The sequence below is a fragment of the Phalangium opilio genome, unplaced genomic scaffold (assembly GCF_054372755.1).
Source record: "Phalangium opilio isolate 3A_F unplaced genomic scaffold, DU_Popi_V2 ptg000024l_1, whole genome shotgun sequence".
Lineage (NCBI taxonomy): Eukaryota > Metazoa > Arthropoda > Arachnida > Opiliones > Phalangiidae > Phalangium > Phalangium opilio.
Window position 1 is genome coordinate 7,323,402 of NW_028324155.1, and position 13,411 is coordinate 7,336,812.

The 13,411-nt window shown below is 36.9% G+C and overlaps 1 protein-coding gene and 1 long non-coding RNA gene across 33 annotated transcripts in view; one reads left to right on the plus strand and one right to left on the minus strand.

Moving 5' to 3' along the window:
* Window positions 1-12,542, minus strand: part of LOC149692548 (uncharacterized) — a 60,811-nt gene extending 48,269 nt beyond the window's left edge. For 14 of the 26 annotated variants that reach the window (XR_016382757.1, XR_016382746.1, XR_016382748.1 and 11 more), the window contains exon 1: window positions 12,032-12,541. This is a non-coding gene — a long non-coding RNA (uncharacterized LOC149692548). Of the gene's footprint in view, window positions 1-12,031 lie in introns of all 26 variants that reach the window. The other 12 variants (XR_016382766.1, XR_016382768.1, XR_016382754.1 and 9 more) reach the window with 6 other exon arrangements.
* Window positions 1-13,411, plus strand: part of LOC149692543 (uncharacterized) — a 213,230-nt gene that overhangs the window by 127,106 nt on the left and 72,713 nt on the right. For 5 of the 7 annotated variants that reach the window (XR_016382703.1, XR_016382704.1, XR_016382702.1 and 2 more), the window contains one exon: window positions 6,272-6,515. The gene's annotated coding sequence lies outside the window, so the exon portion shown is untranslated. Of the gene's footprint in view, window positions 1-547; window positions 5,732-6,271; window positions 6,516-6,602; window positions 7,218-13,411 lie in introns of those variants that run through there. The other 2 variants (XR_016382710.1, XR_016382712.1) reach the window with 2 other exon arrangements.

Below are 13,411 nucleotides of genomic sequence, written 5' to 3' on the forward strand. Positions count from 1 at the left end.
ACCCCAAAACTCACAAAGCCTGTATATTTGATACCGTGTACCGGTGTACCTAATGTTCGGGGAATCAGTTGAAAAGCGCAGACATTATTCCACATTTCTTGCAGCATTTTTCAAGATAGATTAAAAGCAATTTATTTAACGTCCCTGCAAAATTTAAGGGGGACTGTTTGGCCTGGGCGTTAACATTACAACACCAGAGGTATATATGAAATTTTATATACTTCTGACAACACGGTGTCTTCGTAAAATTCACCTAATAATTTCTCTAGCTTGAATATCTAACTCAAAGCGAGCTAAATGTAGAAGGGCAGCTATTTACACTAAGATTAAAACTCATGAAAGAAGGGTTACTCGAAACGAAAAGACGATCTCGACAGCTACTACCCTGTCGATATCTAGTTCGACAACTTTGTCGATAATCGAGATGTTTAAGTTCGACAACTTCTTACAGAATACCATTTTTGTGATTTTCGAGATCTCGGTTCGAGATCGAGAGAGATGTCGATCGACAACTTGCTTTCGAAGCTTACAGAATAGGCCCCCTGGCCTGCAGGCCTTACCCTCGGAGTCCTTAGCCTTAGGCACGCGGGGGCTCGAGCCCCGCTCACGGCCCTCGCTCATTCTCTCTAGCTCGAGCTTTTTAGAGAACGATTTATGCCGCCGTTATCGAGATGGTATAGCTATAGCGATTCGCCGGCGATTTGAAATATGGCCCCTCGTTTCGGGCCGTTGAAACCCCGCCATTCGTCTATTCTAAGGAGCATCCATTGCCGCCGTTTATTATTACATCACATTCTTTCCGCTGTTTTTCTAATAATAAACATATTATTTAGTTCCGTTGATAAATTAAAAATTAAAGTTTCAGGTTAGATTTGTTATTTACATTATTAAAAAAATTAAGTACAATTATCAGTTTACAACTTTAAATCATTCGGTAGCTAATTAATTAAGTACGCTAAAACACATCGCACAAAGCGCAATTAATTAATTAATTGTTCATGACAAAAATTAATAGCCATATTTAAATAGCCAATTAAGAAAATTAAACAAAGTGTGCCGTGTTTAGGGAGGGACTAGATAGATAACGCGTTGTTGTTAATTTAAAAAGTTATTAGTAATTGATTTATTGGAGAATTAAGAATACCTCATTTCAATTTTGTTCCACCCCCACTCCCCAATTTAAATAAATAAATAAATAAATAAATAAATAAACAAACATATAAGTATGGTGTGTAGAGCCCGCGTGACGAATATTTTATTTTAGGAATGTTCAGCCAACCAAATTTCTTTATATTACGGTCACTTAATTTCGTCCCCAATAAACTAAAACAAAAACCGCAAGTGTGAATTAATTAAATTAAATTTGACACTGAAATTAAAATAAATACCAAAATTTAACAGTTGTTTCCTTTTCGAAACAAATTAATAAACATTGTATATTTTTTTCTGACAGATTAAGAAATTAGAAAAATATGTAAATATTTACTAAAAAGAAAGTAAATTTTAAGTTGACAAGATCAAAATTTTATTTCCTCAAAATTTATTTTCCGGTTTTAGTTGTAATTATTTTATAGATTCGACTTAATTAGTGACGTAGAATTTCATCGGCCACAATCTTAATTAAATTATTCTGACGTCACTCTAATTTAGGCCTAATAATTTTGCCTAAAAACCTATTATAAAGTTCGCGAAATCGGGGGTAAGTTATATTTCTGTTTTAAGTTAATATCCGTATTCGAGGGTAGAAGTGTTTTTCGATCGATTAAAAAGAAAAGTGCAAATAAATTTTGTTTTTCGTTAACAAATCGCATCCCAGCAAAAAGTAAAAAAAAAATATGTTTCTTTTACGTTTGTTTCACATTAAAAAACAATCAATTTTCATCACTTAACACGTGACATCGGTGTGCGCGAGAAATCCCAAACCAAACCAAACCAAAACCAATCCATAATTCAAAATAATTTCAAATAAATATTTTGAAAGAAAAATAAACATCCGCGCTCGAGGAGAAATTAAAGATCGTGTAAAAATGTGTATTATATTTTGTTTTTTTGTATCGTATCTAAAAAAAAAACAAGACAAACAAACAAGTATAATGAACTCGTGAAGGAAGTTAAAAATGTAGTAAATACTACACTACATTAACTTCAAGAAAAAAATAAATATAACACGTTTTTAAAAAACATGAGACTGAATTTCAAAAAATAAATAAAAAAATTAATAAATAAACCAAACCGGGCTTCATTAAAAGCAATCGAGCCAATTGTATTATAATTAATGATACTCAAATTATGCGCGAAATGTACTCATCAACACTCTTTAAGTACGGAACATGATTTTTCCAATTTAATTTTGGAAACAATTAAAACGTGCGTTTGAAAAACAATATAGTGTTTTCGGAGTGTGTGACAACTTAGTTATATATATATAAAAACCTCGTGCAGCTTTGAGAAAACAAACAAACAGTTTCTTCTCTAAATGTATGTACTTTGAGTTTTAATTTCTCTCAATCCCCCATTGTTTGTTTATTATTTTGTGGCTTCATTAGATCGAGCCGCAGATCATATAGTGTGAATAGACTTAATACTGTGATAGTTATTATATATATATTAAAAAAAATCATCTAGATGATTTTTTTTTTTCATTGAGAAGAAGTAAGATTTTTTTAGTGTAATGAAATAATTTTTTTTTCTTCCGTTGTTATTAATTATACTATTATATATATCTTTTAAAACTCTCTTAATTGAGAATTTAGGATATATAAATAGGTATTATATATTAAAAATGAAAATGATGATTGTAGCTTATTTATTCGTTGAATGTGTTAATTACTAATTACCAATTTTTGTAATTATTAAATTACATAACTTGGTGCTCACAGAATAAGTAATATTTTTTTTTTCAGTTTATGTTAATTTTTTTTTTTTTCATTTCGTTGTTATCAAATTTGACAGGCCGAGTTATAGTAAAATTAAAAATCTAGTAATTTTAAAAAATTAAGACCAAAACATTAATTAGTTAACTAATTTAATTCAACAACTATAATTACAGCTACGTGTAATAAATACAATTAAGAAGCAATAGCCTTAAATCATGACTGTAAATGTGTGACGAAGAGGCTATATGTCAAAAAAGATTTTTTTTCTTATAAATTAAAAAACGGTCAAAAACAAAAAACAATTTTTCAGTTTTTAATTATTTTCATTTCTGGCCTATATCAGGATCAGCCTATTTGGGAAAGATACTTACTGTCTTACTAATTTATGATGTTGAAATAAGTTTATAGGGAAGCTGACTGCATATATCATAAACATCAGTTTATTGCCAAAATCCTTGTAATATATATCATTTTAATTTCTTAGAGGAAATGAAATTAATTTTATTTTAAACGTAAACCAGGTACTGTTACTATATTATTAATAATACTAATTTGCATACGTTATGTCGCCAAATCACCAATTTAATTTATACCCTTAAATGAAACCGAATATTCACGCAAATAATTTATTAACACTGCAGGTTAATCCGCTCATTAATTTTCATCATTATTGCGCTATAAACTATGTTTTTTATTTCCCGCCCTTTTAAGAGAGGCGTGTGTATTTTTTTTTTTTTTAATTTTCTTTTTATTTTACGTAAAACTTTGAAACTTGTTTTCAAATCTAAATTTTTCGCGGAATCTCTGTTCTTAAGATATATATCCCAAAACGTAACGTAACGGTGTGGCGCGCATTTTACAACGGATCAGATGGCCCCCGTTAAGACATTATTGCCACGAGATAACGAAAAAATTAGGGGGTTGTACCTTATAGGTTCGACTTCTTTTTTGGCGTTGGTTGGAAGTTTTTTAACGAGCGATATTAAGGCCAAGGATATATCGTAGAAAAACTAGTCAAACCAGTTGCTCTGCATTGCGAACAAATTAGCGCATTGCTTTTTTAAAAAGATTTAAAACAAAAAGATCCCCTTTGTTTCTAAAATGTGTAAAGGTTTAATTTGTAATTTAAGACTCGTTACTTGGCAAGTGTTTTCGCTACAAAAATTGCCAAGTGTATTTTTCCTCCTCGTGTATTCACTAATCACGTGGATAAACATCACGCGCCAAAATAAAATTTGAAAACTAGGCTTAACAACAACTGTTAACGTAGCGCGTGACAATAGTTGCAACTTTTAAAGCGCGCGAAACTTATTTCACAAAGCACGTGGAAATTAAAAAGTTCAAAACCAAAGGCTTAACAAATTGTTTTCAAATTTCAGTATTTGGTTTTGTCTTTTCCGTTGCAAACCGTTATATCTCTGGCGACTCAATTTAAGACGCGTATATAATAATTACTAGTTGGGGAAGAACACGTGCGCCTGTGTTTAACTAGTAAATAAATAAAATATCATTAATAACGAAAATGAATTTGTAGCGTAGCTAGCCAAGTTAATGAATGGTAATGCCCTCTAATGTACACAATCATATGGATGGTATTTATTAAGGGGAGGTCTACCACTACCACCACCACGACTCCATGGAGCATTTTTCCTCATAGCTCTAGGAGGGGTTTAAATGACATTATTAACACGTAGCCGATAAAAATGTATGTACATACGTATTATCACCGCTATACTTTTCAGCAGCTACGTTTGTGGCGCGACTATTAGGAGACCACAAAATTTATGCCTGTGGCTGAAATAATTGGCGAAAAAATCGGCCTGTTGCACACGTCTATTGGGTTAACTTTACCCAAAGAGCCAAAGACCGACAGAGAAAGAAGAAAAAACCGATTAAGAACTAATGAATTTAAGGGATATTACGTCGGCTTAAGTCGATTATGAAAATGTATTAACTTTTTCTTCCTTCTCTTAAGGGAGTTTTTTACGCCATTCATCAATTATTGGTTTTTGTTTACTACCTGCTCTCAACAATCTTAAAGGGAGGGTGAAATAATCAGGGACTTTATTGGGTTGATGTTTAATCTTATAGTCTAATTCGGCTTCTAAGTAACACGGTTTTCATAAGCCTGTTCTGGTAGATATATACCCTTTTTAAGCCAAATTATATTGAACTCTTGCTAAGCCTAATTCTTGTTATAGTTAACCCTTGTTCCTTAAGCCAAATTATATTGAACTCTTGCTAAGCCTAATTCTTGTTATAGTTAGCCCTTGTTCCTTAAGCCTAATTCTTCGACACTCCTTGAACTTTAAACTCCTTTATATTCGCGATTTTTCACGTGCTCCAAAAAGGCGCAATATTTTCTATTTTTTCTAAGCAAAATCTATATCTGTGTTTCTGTAGGAATATGATCAGCCTTATTTTTCGGACGTTTTAACGTTTGATTTTTTTGATGCTAGCCAGAAAACGTTTTCCGCCAAAGGGTGGGGGAAGCCAAAATAAGAGGCTGAATCCATTTTTCACATTACAAATTTTGTGTCGAGCACTATTTAAGTGATTCCCCCGAGCTATTTGTCCGTGCTAGCGAAGGCGATTTCTCAACGGTTCAGGATATATGACCCCCTGAAAATCGATCCGCCATTTATAAACCAAACGGGGGAGGAGATAGGGGACAAAAAACGGTTCCGTTTTTTAGCCATGTTAGGCCGGGACTTTGAAAAAAAAAAAAAAAAACTGCCACATATAGTTGCTGTTTTTAGATAAGCAACGGTTTAAAGGTCGGCCGATATTTACGTAGAGGCTGACAAATTTTATTTTTCCCATCTATATTCAAGCAGTTCGGAGAAACTGTGTTGGTACGTTATTGATTCTGATTTTGTTATTTCAATACTACTCTTATAGGGATAAGGCTTAGCTTTCGTGTTGAATTGTTAAGCCTTTGTCATACTTCATACCTATCTTAGATCTTAGCATCAATGATTAGCGAATGCTGTCAGAATTCAGTAAGCCTTGGCTATCTAAATAAGCTATGAGTTAGGCAAGTTTTAGAAGACATTAGACATTAGGGTAAGCCTTGGTCAATTTATAGCCACAGGGAAATTTACACAAGTTAGTGTGTACTTAGATCAATTTGGTTGAGGTACTGGTTGGTGTTTCAAAGTTGGAAGAAACCCAGATACTCTGTAGCTGATCTATTAGTAAATACTTGGTGTTATCTTAGCCAGTGTTTAAAAAATCGTCTTTACACCTTTTAACCCGTGTTTTTTTTTCTTTTTCATGTTATGTCTTTGAGCTTTTAACAAAACGCGGCGGTGGCTAGGGTTCGCTTTTAGCAGGTGGTTTCTGTTTGTTATTCATCATTCAGCTCACGCTCATTTTCTCTCTTCTCCTTTTAGTCGGCTTCGGGTGATTTACGAGAGGTCTCGGGCAACCAGATTAGACTCCAAGCTCCGCACGGGTTCGCTCATTAGCCAAACGCTTTACGCCAGAAACAATTCAGAATTAGCCTACGTAGTAAATAACCAAAGAAGACTTAGGCCTTTGCATGCGTGAAGAAAACGCGCGCATGCGTTAAGGACAACAAGAACAAGAAAAAAAAAGTCTCGTGGAGGACCCACTACAAGAAGTCCTACTATCATAGTAAGAGTGAAATTTCTTTTATACATCTTTTAGTAGATAAGAAATGGGGAGTTGAAGACAGTCATGTTCGGTTAGTATTATGTCCTTAAATAGTGGACATTTGAATATTTTAATTCTTGTTGACTTCACTGATTCGTTTTTGGTAAGAATGAGGGCGTGAACAGTTCATTAAGACATTCATGTTGGGTTAATCTGAACTTTAATGGCGGACACTTTTACGTAAGTGTTAAGTGACGTCACATATTAGGGATAATATCCGACCTCTTTATGAAAATCGGGTCTAGACAGGTCATAGTAGAAAAAAAGCAACCCATATAGGCTTGGATTATTCACATACCATTTACATATACGGTCTCATATTTCAAACCATATTTCTGGGGGACCCAACCAAAAGTTGGGATTATATACGGGGGTATACCCAAAGCTTCCGAAGTTGAGAGGCCGTTACTGATACTCTCTATTTATAGAATTGGTATAGCCATGAAATCCCCCTGAAATCCTCCTCGGCTAGCTACGTCCCAATAGTAGCTTATAACGACAAACTCGTGTCCCATATACTAACCCCGGCCCCATGTGATTTAGTCGCGATTTAAAATCGGTGGTGAACAGTCGACACGTAAAAATTTCTGGATATCTCTGTTATATCCTCGAAATTCAACTATACTACAGTCTGCCTACCTGTATTTGGTTCCTTGAAACGGGGTAAGGACTTTGAGGTCTTTATATATGTTTATCTATTTAACCATTGCGGTTTTAAGATCGAGTGAAATTTTGATCAGACGCGAGGAGAGTAGGGGACGGAGGAGGCTTTGGAATTTTGGGAACTCTGGATGGAACTCAAACCGTATTCGTATACGGTAATAAGGCTTTACACTGCTGTCTTGCCCGCGTCCAAAAGCCACCAGGGCATACTGGGACTACTCGGGAAGGAGCTAAGAGTACAGGAATGGGATTTGGTGGTATTTGCGCATCGGTTAAGCTAGAAGGATGGTTGAACCAGTTGGATTTTAGCTTTTGATATCCCTGGTCTAGCTGCTATGTGGTAATCGTGGTCGAAACGTTTGGGATTTTGAAAATGAGTGTGAAATATCAGGGAAAAGTAAGGGAATATTAAAATTGTCACCAATCTGATTCTTTGAAGCTTCCCAATATGGTTCCTTCAACCATCTCTTCAAAGCCCTTTGTTGAAACGAATCAAATATTTAGCATTGGAGCTAGGCAATAGTTACAATAGCTTTTCCTTAGGGTGCTGCATGCCCGGTATATATGATGGGATGAAATATAAAATCTCTGACCGCTGGCTATAATACCGAACACGTTGATGTCCAGCTCATATAGTAACTCCCAAAGCGAGCTAAAGTAAGCCCTAGTGGCATTGGATACTTTCCAAGTTGCTATATATGAAAGTATTTTGCCATTAGTGTCTGTACGAATTTAGGGATCCTTGTCCGACACCCCTTGGTCATAGAAAAGATAGCGTCGAACGAAGAAGGACAAAAGTCCGAGCCTTGGTAAATCCTCCCCGCGGCGTGCCTCGCGTTCGGAAGTGAAGGATTTATGGCATTGGCAATTGATCTCTGCGGAATTTTAGGTACGAGTCACCCAACGGCAATGACAACGTTGGCGCAATGTCCTGCAAAAGCGCGCGCGAATTCGTCGAAAAGGTTGCGCCGCCGTTGCTGCTGCTGGGACTCGAACAGCTCACGCGACTTTGGATGTCTTTTGATTTATGATGCTAGATTTATCTCCTTTGCCTTAATACGGAATGAGAAGGCCAGGGTCGTTCGGTCGGTGTATGACCCATTCCACCCTTTATATCCCCTGCATGCTCTAGCTTTTAAAACTATAGGGTTCAGACCCTATGAATGAAACTTCGTAGTAATTACTATATGGGGTGCTTGCCCAATGAATGGTACAGTTCGGAATGTTCTTAGATTTTTGGGAAACGTAACGATGGGGCCCCTCTCTTTGGAAATTGAATCTCTTTTGTTCAAAGAGAATAGAGATAAAGATCGTTGAGTATTTGGCAAATTAAAGATGGCGAAAACCGACCGAAATTAGGAAATATATTAGAAGTAAATTAATTCGAAGGTAACATTCAACCCCTATCAACAACAGACTGAAAAGCTTGTAGGCACTTCTCTTCGATTCGGTTCATTCATTCAGTTCCAAACGTGCAGAGATGCTCTAATAATATATTTGCAACCCTGAAGCACATGCGGTTAAAGTGAACAACCCATCGTAGGAAATTTCTCTAGTCCCTTTCAGCGCATGCGCCCGGGGTTGTGGGTTTGATATCTTCATGGTAATCCATTAATGGATTAACCCACTAATTATTTATTTCTTCCTTCAATCTTCACTGATACGAAGGAAGTATATGGGGTTACGTAGTAAACAATTATACCTCAATAATCAATTATTTTAATTACGGTAACCTTTAAAAGAAGCCATCACGGTTGGTTGAATGATTTAACGACGTTTTTTTCTTTTTCTTTATTTCTATTTCGAATTTATTTCCCTCCATATCCTAAGCTTAGACTGTAGTCCCTAAATTCGTGATATAAGTCCTACACTACGAGGCGTTCCTAAGTGCACACACACAAGCGCGTCATGCGCTAGGGTTTTTGGGTGGCTGCGTGGTACATGCATGCAGTTGGTTCTTTAGTTTTCGGGCGAGACACGACGTGGTCGAAAAAAAGAAAAGACAAATTATTAGTTAGAGGACCCCGAATACCACGTGATTACGATTCTCACGTAATCGAGCTCAATACGTAAGTACAGTTTTCGAGGCGAAAATGGGCGACCCTCGTGCGAATTTCGAGACGAACTCGTGCATAATGAGACCCCCTTTTTGCTAACCCCCCTCCCCTTCCACACTCCTCTTCGTTCTAAAATTCTGTATCCAAATTTTCTACCACTGGGACGTGCATGAATTTATATAATATTACCGTGAAACACCATGTAGGAATGGACCAAATTAAGGATATGCCCTATGTGATTATTAGCGTTGTTAATTAGTTATTCTTGGGTGTAATGGTTCATTCTTAGATGAGAATATATTAGAGGGAAGGAAATTGTAGAAAAGAAAGTGGGTTTGAAGTTTTGCAGCAAACGAGAGGAAACTTATGGATGGCGGAATATATAGAATTAAAGGATGTCTGTGAGAGTTATAGTAGGGTTGGAGGTGGAAATGGGGGAAAGGCTAATTACCGGCACTAATCTAATTCCCGAGCTCTCTACGCCCGGCTTCCTAAGGCGCGGCCAGCCAAGCTCATGCACGACGCACTTTCGCTCTCCTCTCTCCTGAAATGTTACAATACAGAAATTCAAAGTATTTAGACTTGGTATTATTATCATCCTAGAAACCCCTTTTGTTCTCGATCCCAAACCCGTACGATGGATACCAAAAGTATATCCAACTTTGCAGATCTAATTTTCCTACAACCTAACCGTGCGGTATTAACACATCTTTTGCCTGATTACATTTTCCCTTGTGAACTTCAATTTATTTTGAAGAATTTCTTAACTTAAACAACCAAAATGTTTTTGATGAAAATATGGTTTCATAGCCAAGGTCTCGTGACTATACACTCTGAGAGGCAGTGCAGAGTAATTATTTCTAGGCCAATAATGACGACCACGTGGCATTCTGATATCTATGATAATGATATGGATTTAACATTATGATGCGCGAGCGTTCAGATTCTCTGTGTGTGTTTAGAGACGAGTGAGCTTTTGTTATAGCTCGTGACATTGATGGAAGGACTTGAGGTCTTCCATCTTAGCTCGCAGACAGTAAATGAACTCAACGACGACGAAGTACTTGCGGTGCATGGTTCACAGCGTAATCCGCGTTACTTTATACGTAACAAAATATCAATAATGGTAAATATTAGCTCTTCAAACGGAATGCAGGCATGTAAATTTATTTTCTATACTTGGTTATTATTCCCTTATACGCAACTTTGATATTATAAAGTTATAATCATTTCTAAAATTAACCCAATGGGAATTTAGAACATTGAAGTTTTGAATCAATTACACGTTGAACTAATACTTACACGAATTGAATCAGTATCGCGATATATTCATAATCAATAACTAAAAATGTACCGCCATAAACTTATAAGTGCCTTGGGAAAGGGGATCTTTATGAGGATTTATTTGGATAAACTATACCGCAACTGTTTATTCCATGGAAACCGCCGAGAAGTCATTCCAAAATCCAAATTGAATGGAAAAGAGCTAGATGCTAGCTGCTAGCAACGCGACGCAACAGAGGTCGTCATAAAGCCCAGCTCGGGCGTCGCATTATAAGCTTTGTAATAATAATAAATTGGCGCGTAGCTAAAGGGCTCCTGTTACACCTTGGCCAAGGATACGTCCGTTTACTAAAAGGCTAGCTATATAGTACAAACAATATTATATTATATATATAATTTCAGTAGGGCCCGCCAAGGGCCGCCTAATTTGAGTGGGGTATACCCGGCTTCAAATGGCCAGAGACGTACGTAGTTCTGTTCAAGTACTAATGGAGCAGCGGAGTATATGAGTATACATCGAGAGCGAATTAGTCCAGCTAGGTTTTCGCCAGAAACTTATACTATAGCCTCGGTGTGGTCATTATAATAACGAACGCGTATACCTTCTACCACGCGCTTTCCCCCCCCCCACTGCCCCCCCGGCCCCGACTCCCATAGTCTAAATATTAGGGAGGCGAAATTAATATCTCCCCCTCCTGAGGAAACTCTAGCTCGAACCCTTTTCAAAGTTCTACACCCAGTGTGTGAACCCCATCATACCCCGAGATATTATTCCATTTAGAGTTAGTATTATATAGTCTCGAACCTAGAGTAATATCCATTATACTCAGGGACTAATGGCGAGACAGAGTGCACCACCATACACCACGCTCAACTTTTATTTTCTTACTGAAGTTTAAGTTAGGTGTATGTGTATAGAGATAAGACTTTAGATTTGCTGTGTAACAAAAGTTTCAAGTGCTGTTGTTTTGAAGGGTTTTTTTTGTGATTTTTTAAAGGTATTGTACATCTTCTGAATGGTGTATATTAAATTTAATTTTTAAGCGTATATAACATCATTAATTTAATAGTTATCGATAGGTGCAAGGGGGTGTTAATAGTTTGCTAAGTATAATCAGACTAACTTAACTTAGCCAGTCAATCCTTTAACGCCTTCACTTATGAGACAATCTGAAGAAATTGCGTAGTTCATAATACAAAGCCCACTGCGCATTTGATATTATTTAATTACTGCCGCGTTTCAAAGGCATCTGTCCATGTAACCTTTGAACTTCATGGACGCGTTTCATTATAACTTAGGTTGTTAAACATCGCGAATTTTTAGATAAAACCAACCCATGCATTTTTTTGGTCTCTCTACTTGGATAACCCACGCCTATTGGTTAGTTTTCCCGAGTTATCATCATCCACGTACGCATTTCCAGATTTTTAAGTTATACACCTTATCAATCAGGATGAAAGTCCTTATCTTACCTGTCAACGATTCTTCGGAATGCTCCTTAGTACACACTCCATCTTTAAGTGTCAGAAAGACATCTTTTGACGAATATAAAAATCGTCCATGTCAAATAAAATCCAGTCTTGATAAAATTGAACATATCTATCTATATATATATATATATAAGTTAAACACCGAACGGAATAAAAAATTGACACAACTGGCGTCCATGGTGGACAAGTACTTTTTGCAACTAGGGGCCCCAAATATCTCTCGTAGCAAACCAAACCAAAGCAAATCTAACTCTCAATTGAAAGATATTGTGGGGGAATTGCAGATGACGATTGGTTCTCTCTGCGTCTATAAAAGGAATCAAAGCAAGCAGACCTCGAAACTGGTCTCCCCATGACCATAGAGTCACCACTGGAATTCAGCCCTCCCCGTGCGGTTTAAATGTTGAAGACGCTTTAGTTTGTAGTCGTGGGGGGAATTTGGGAATATCTTGCAACGGAAACGCTCGATTTCCACGTTCGTTTAGAACCGATTGTGTTGTTTGTCTGAGTAGAGATACGTATACATGCGGAAAAAATTTGGAATGGGTTAGAAGAAGAAGGTGGTGGTTCATACTGTAGATATATTTTTTTCTTGCTGGGGCTCTCTCTGGCTCGCTATCTTTAGGAGCCTTCTAACTAAGTGAATAAAGGAATGGGCTGACCCCGGGGGAAAGAAGACCGCAGCTGACCTGTCCAAAAATACCATTAATAATCGTCCCCAGGACAGTATACTTCGCGTTTACACCCCTCTATCTCGCGTCGTCTACTTTTCTATAGCTGATGTAAATTATTTGAAGTAAAATATTTTCATCACTGTAAAGGAAAGTTAATTTTCTTGAGACATAAGACATGAACTTGCTTAAGGATCGAGTTTCTCAAGGTGGGTGGATACTCTAGTAAGCTCGCCTCGCTTGTACCATGACGACCATCATCGCAACACCAAAGGAATTGATTTTGTTTCTTAATAACCCAATAGGTCTATTAACTTCAATAAACGTACTTCGGTCAATAACTATACCCAATTTTTACGGGTAGGTGGATCAGGGTGTATGGAATCATGGACCAGATGTGATACTTTTGACTTGGCCATGGCTTAGCTTAGGGGGATTCTTAAGCTAGTAGAGCTTCTTTGCCACGTACCAACCAAACATCAAAAGTTATTTGAAATTCTCCACCATGAACCAAATCATCCTTCTGTTTGCTAGAGTTCGAGTTCGCGTTTGCCAACAGCACCACCACAATCCTGTCCTGATTTCAACCTTGACTCGTGGATACTAGCTAGATTCGCGATGTATTATAGTCGAGGTGGCCAAGTGACATTGTACTTGGCTTCAAATCCCCCAAGAGACGGACTATATTTTC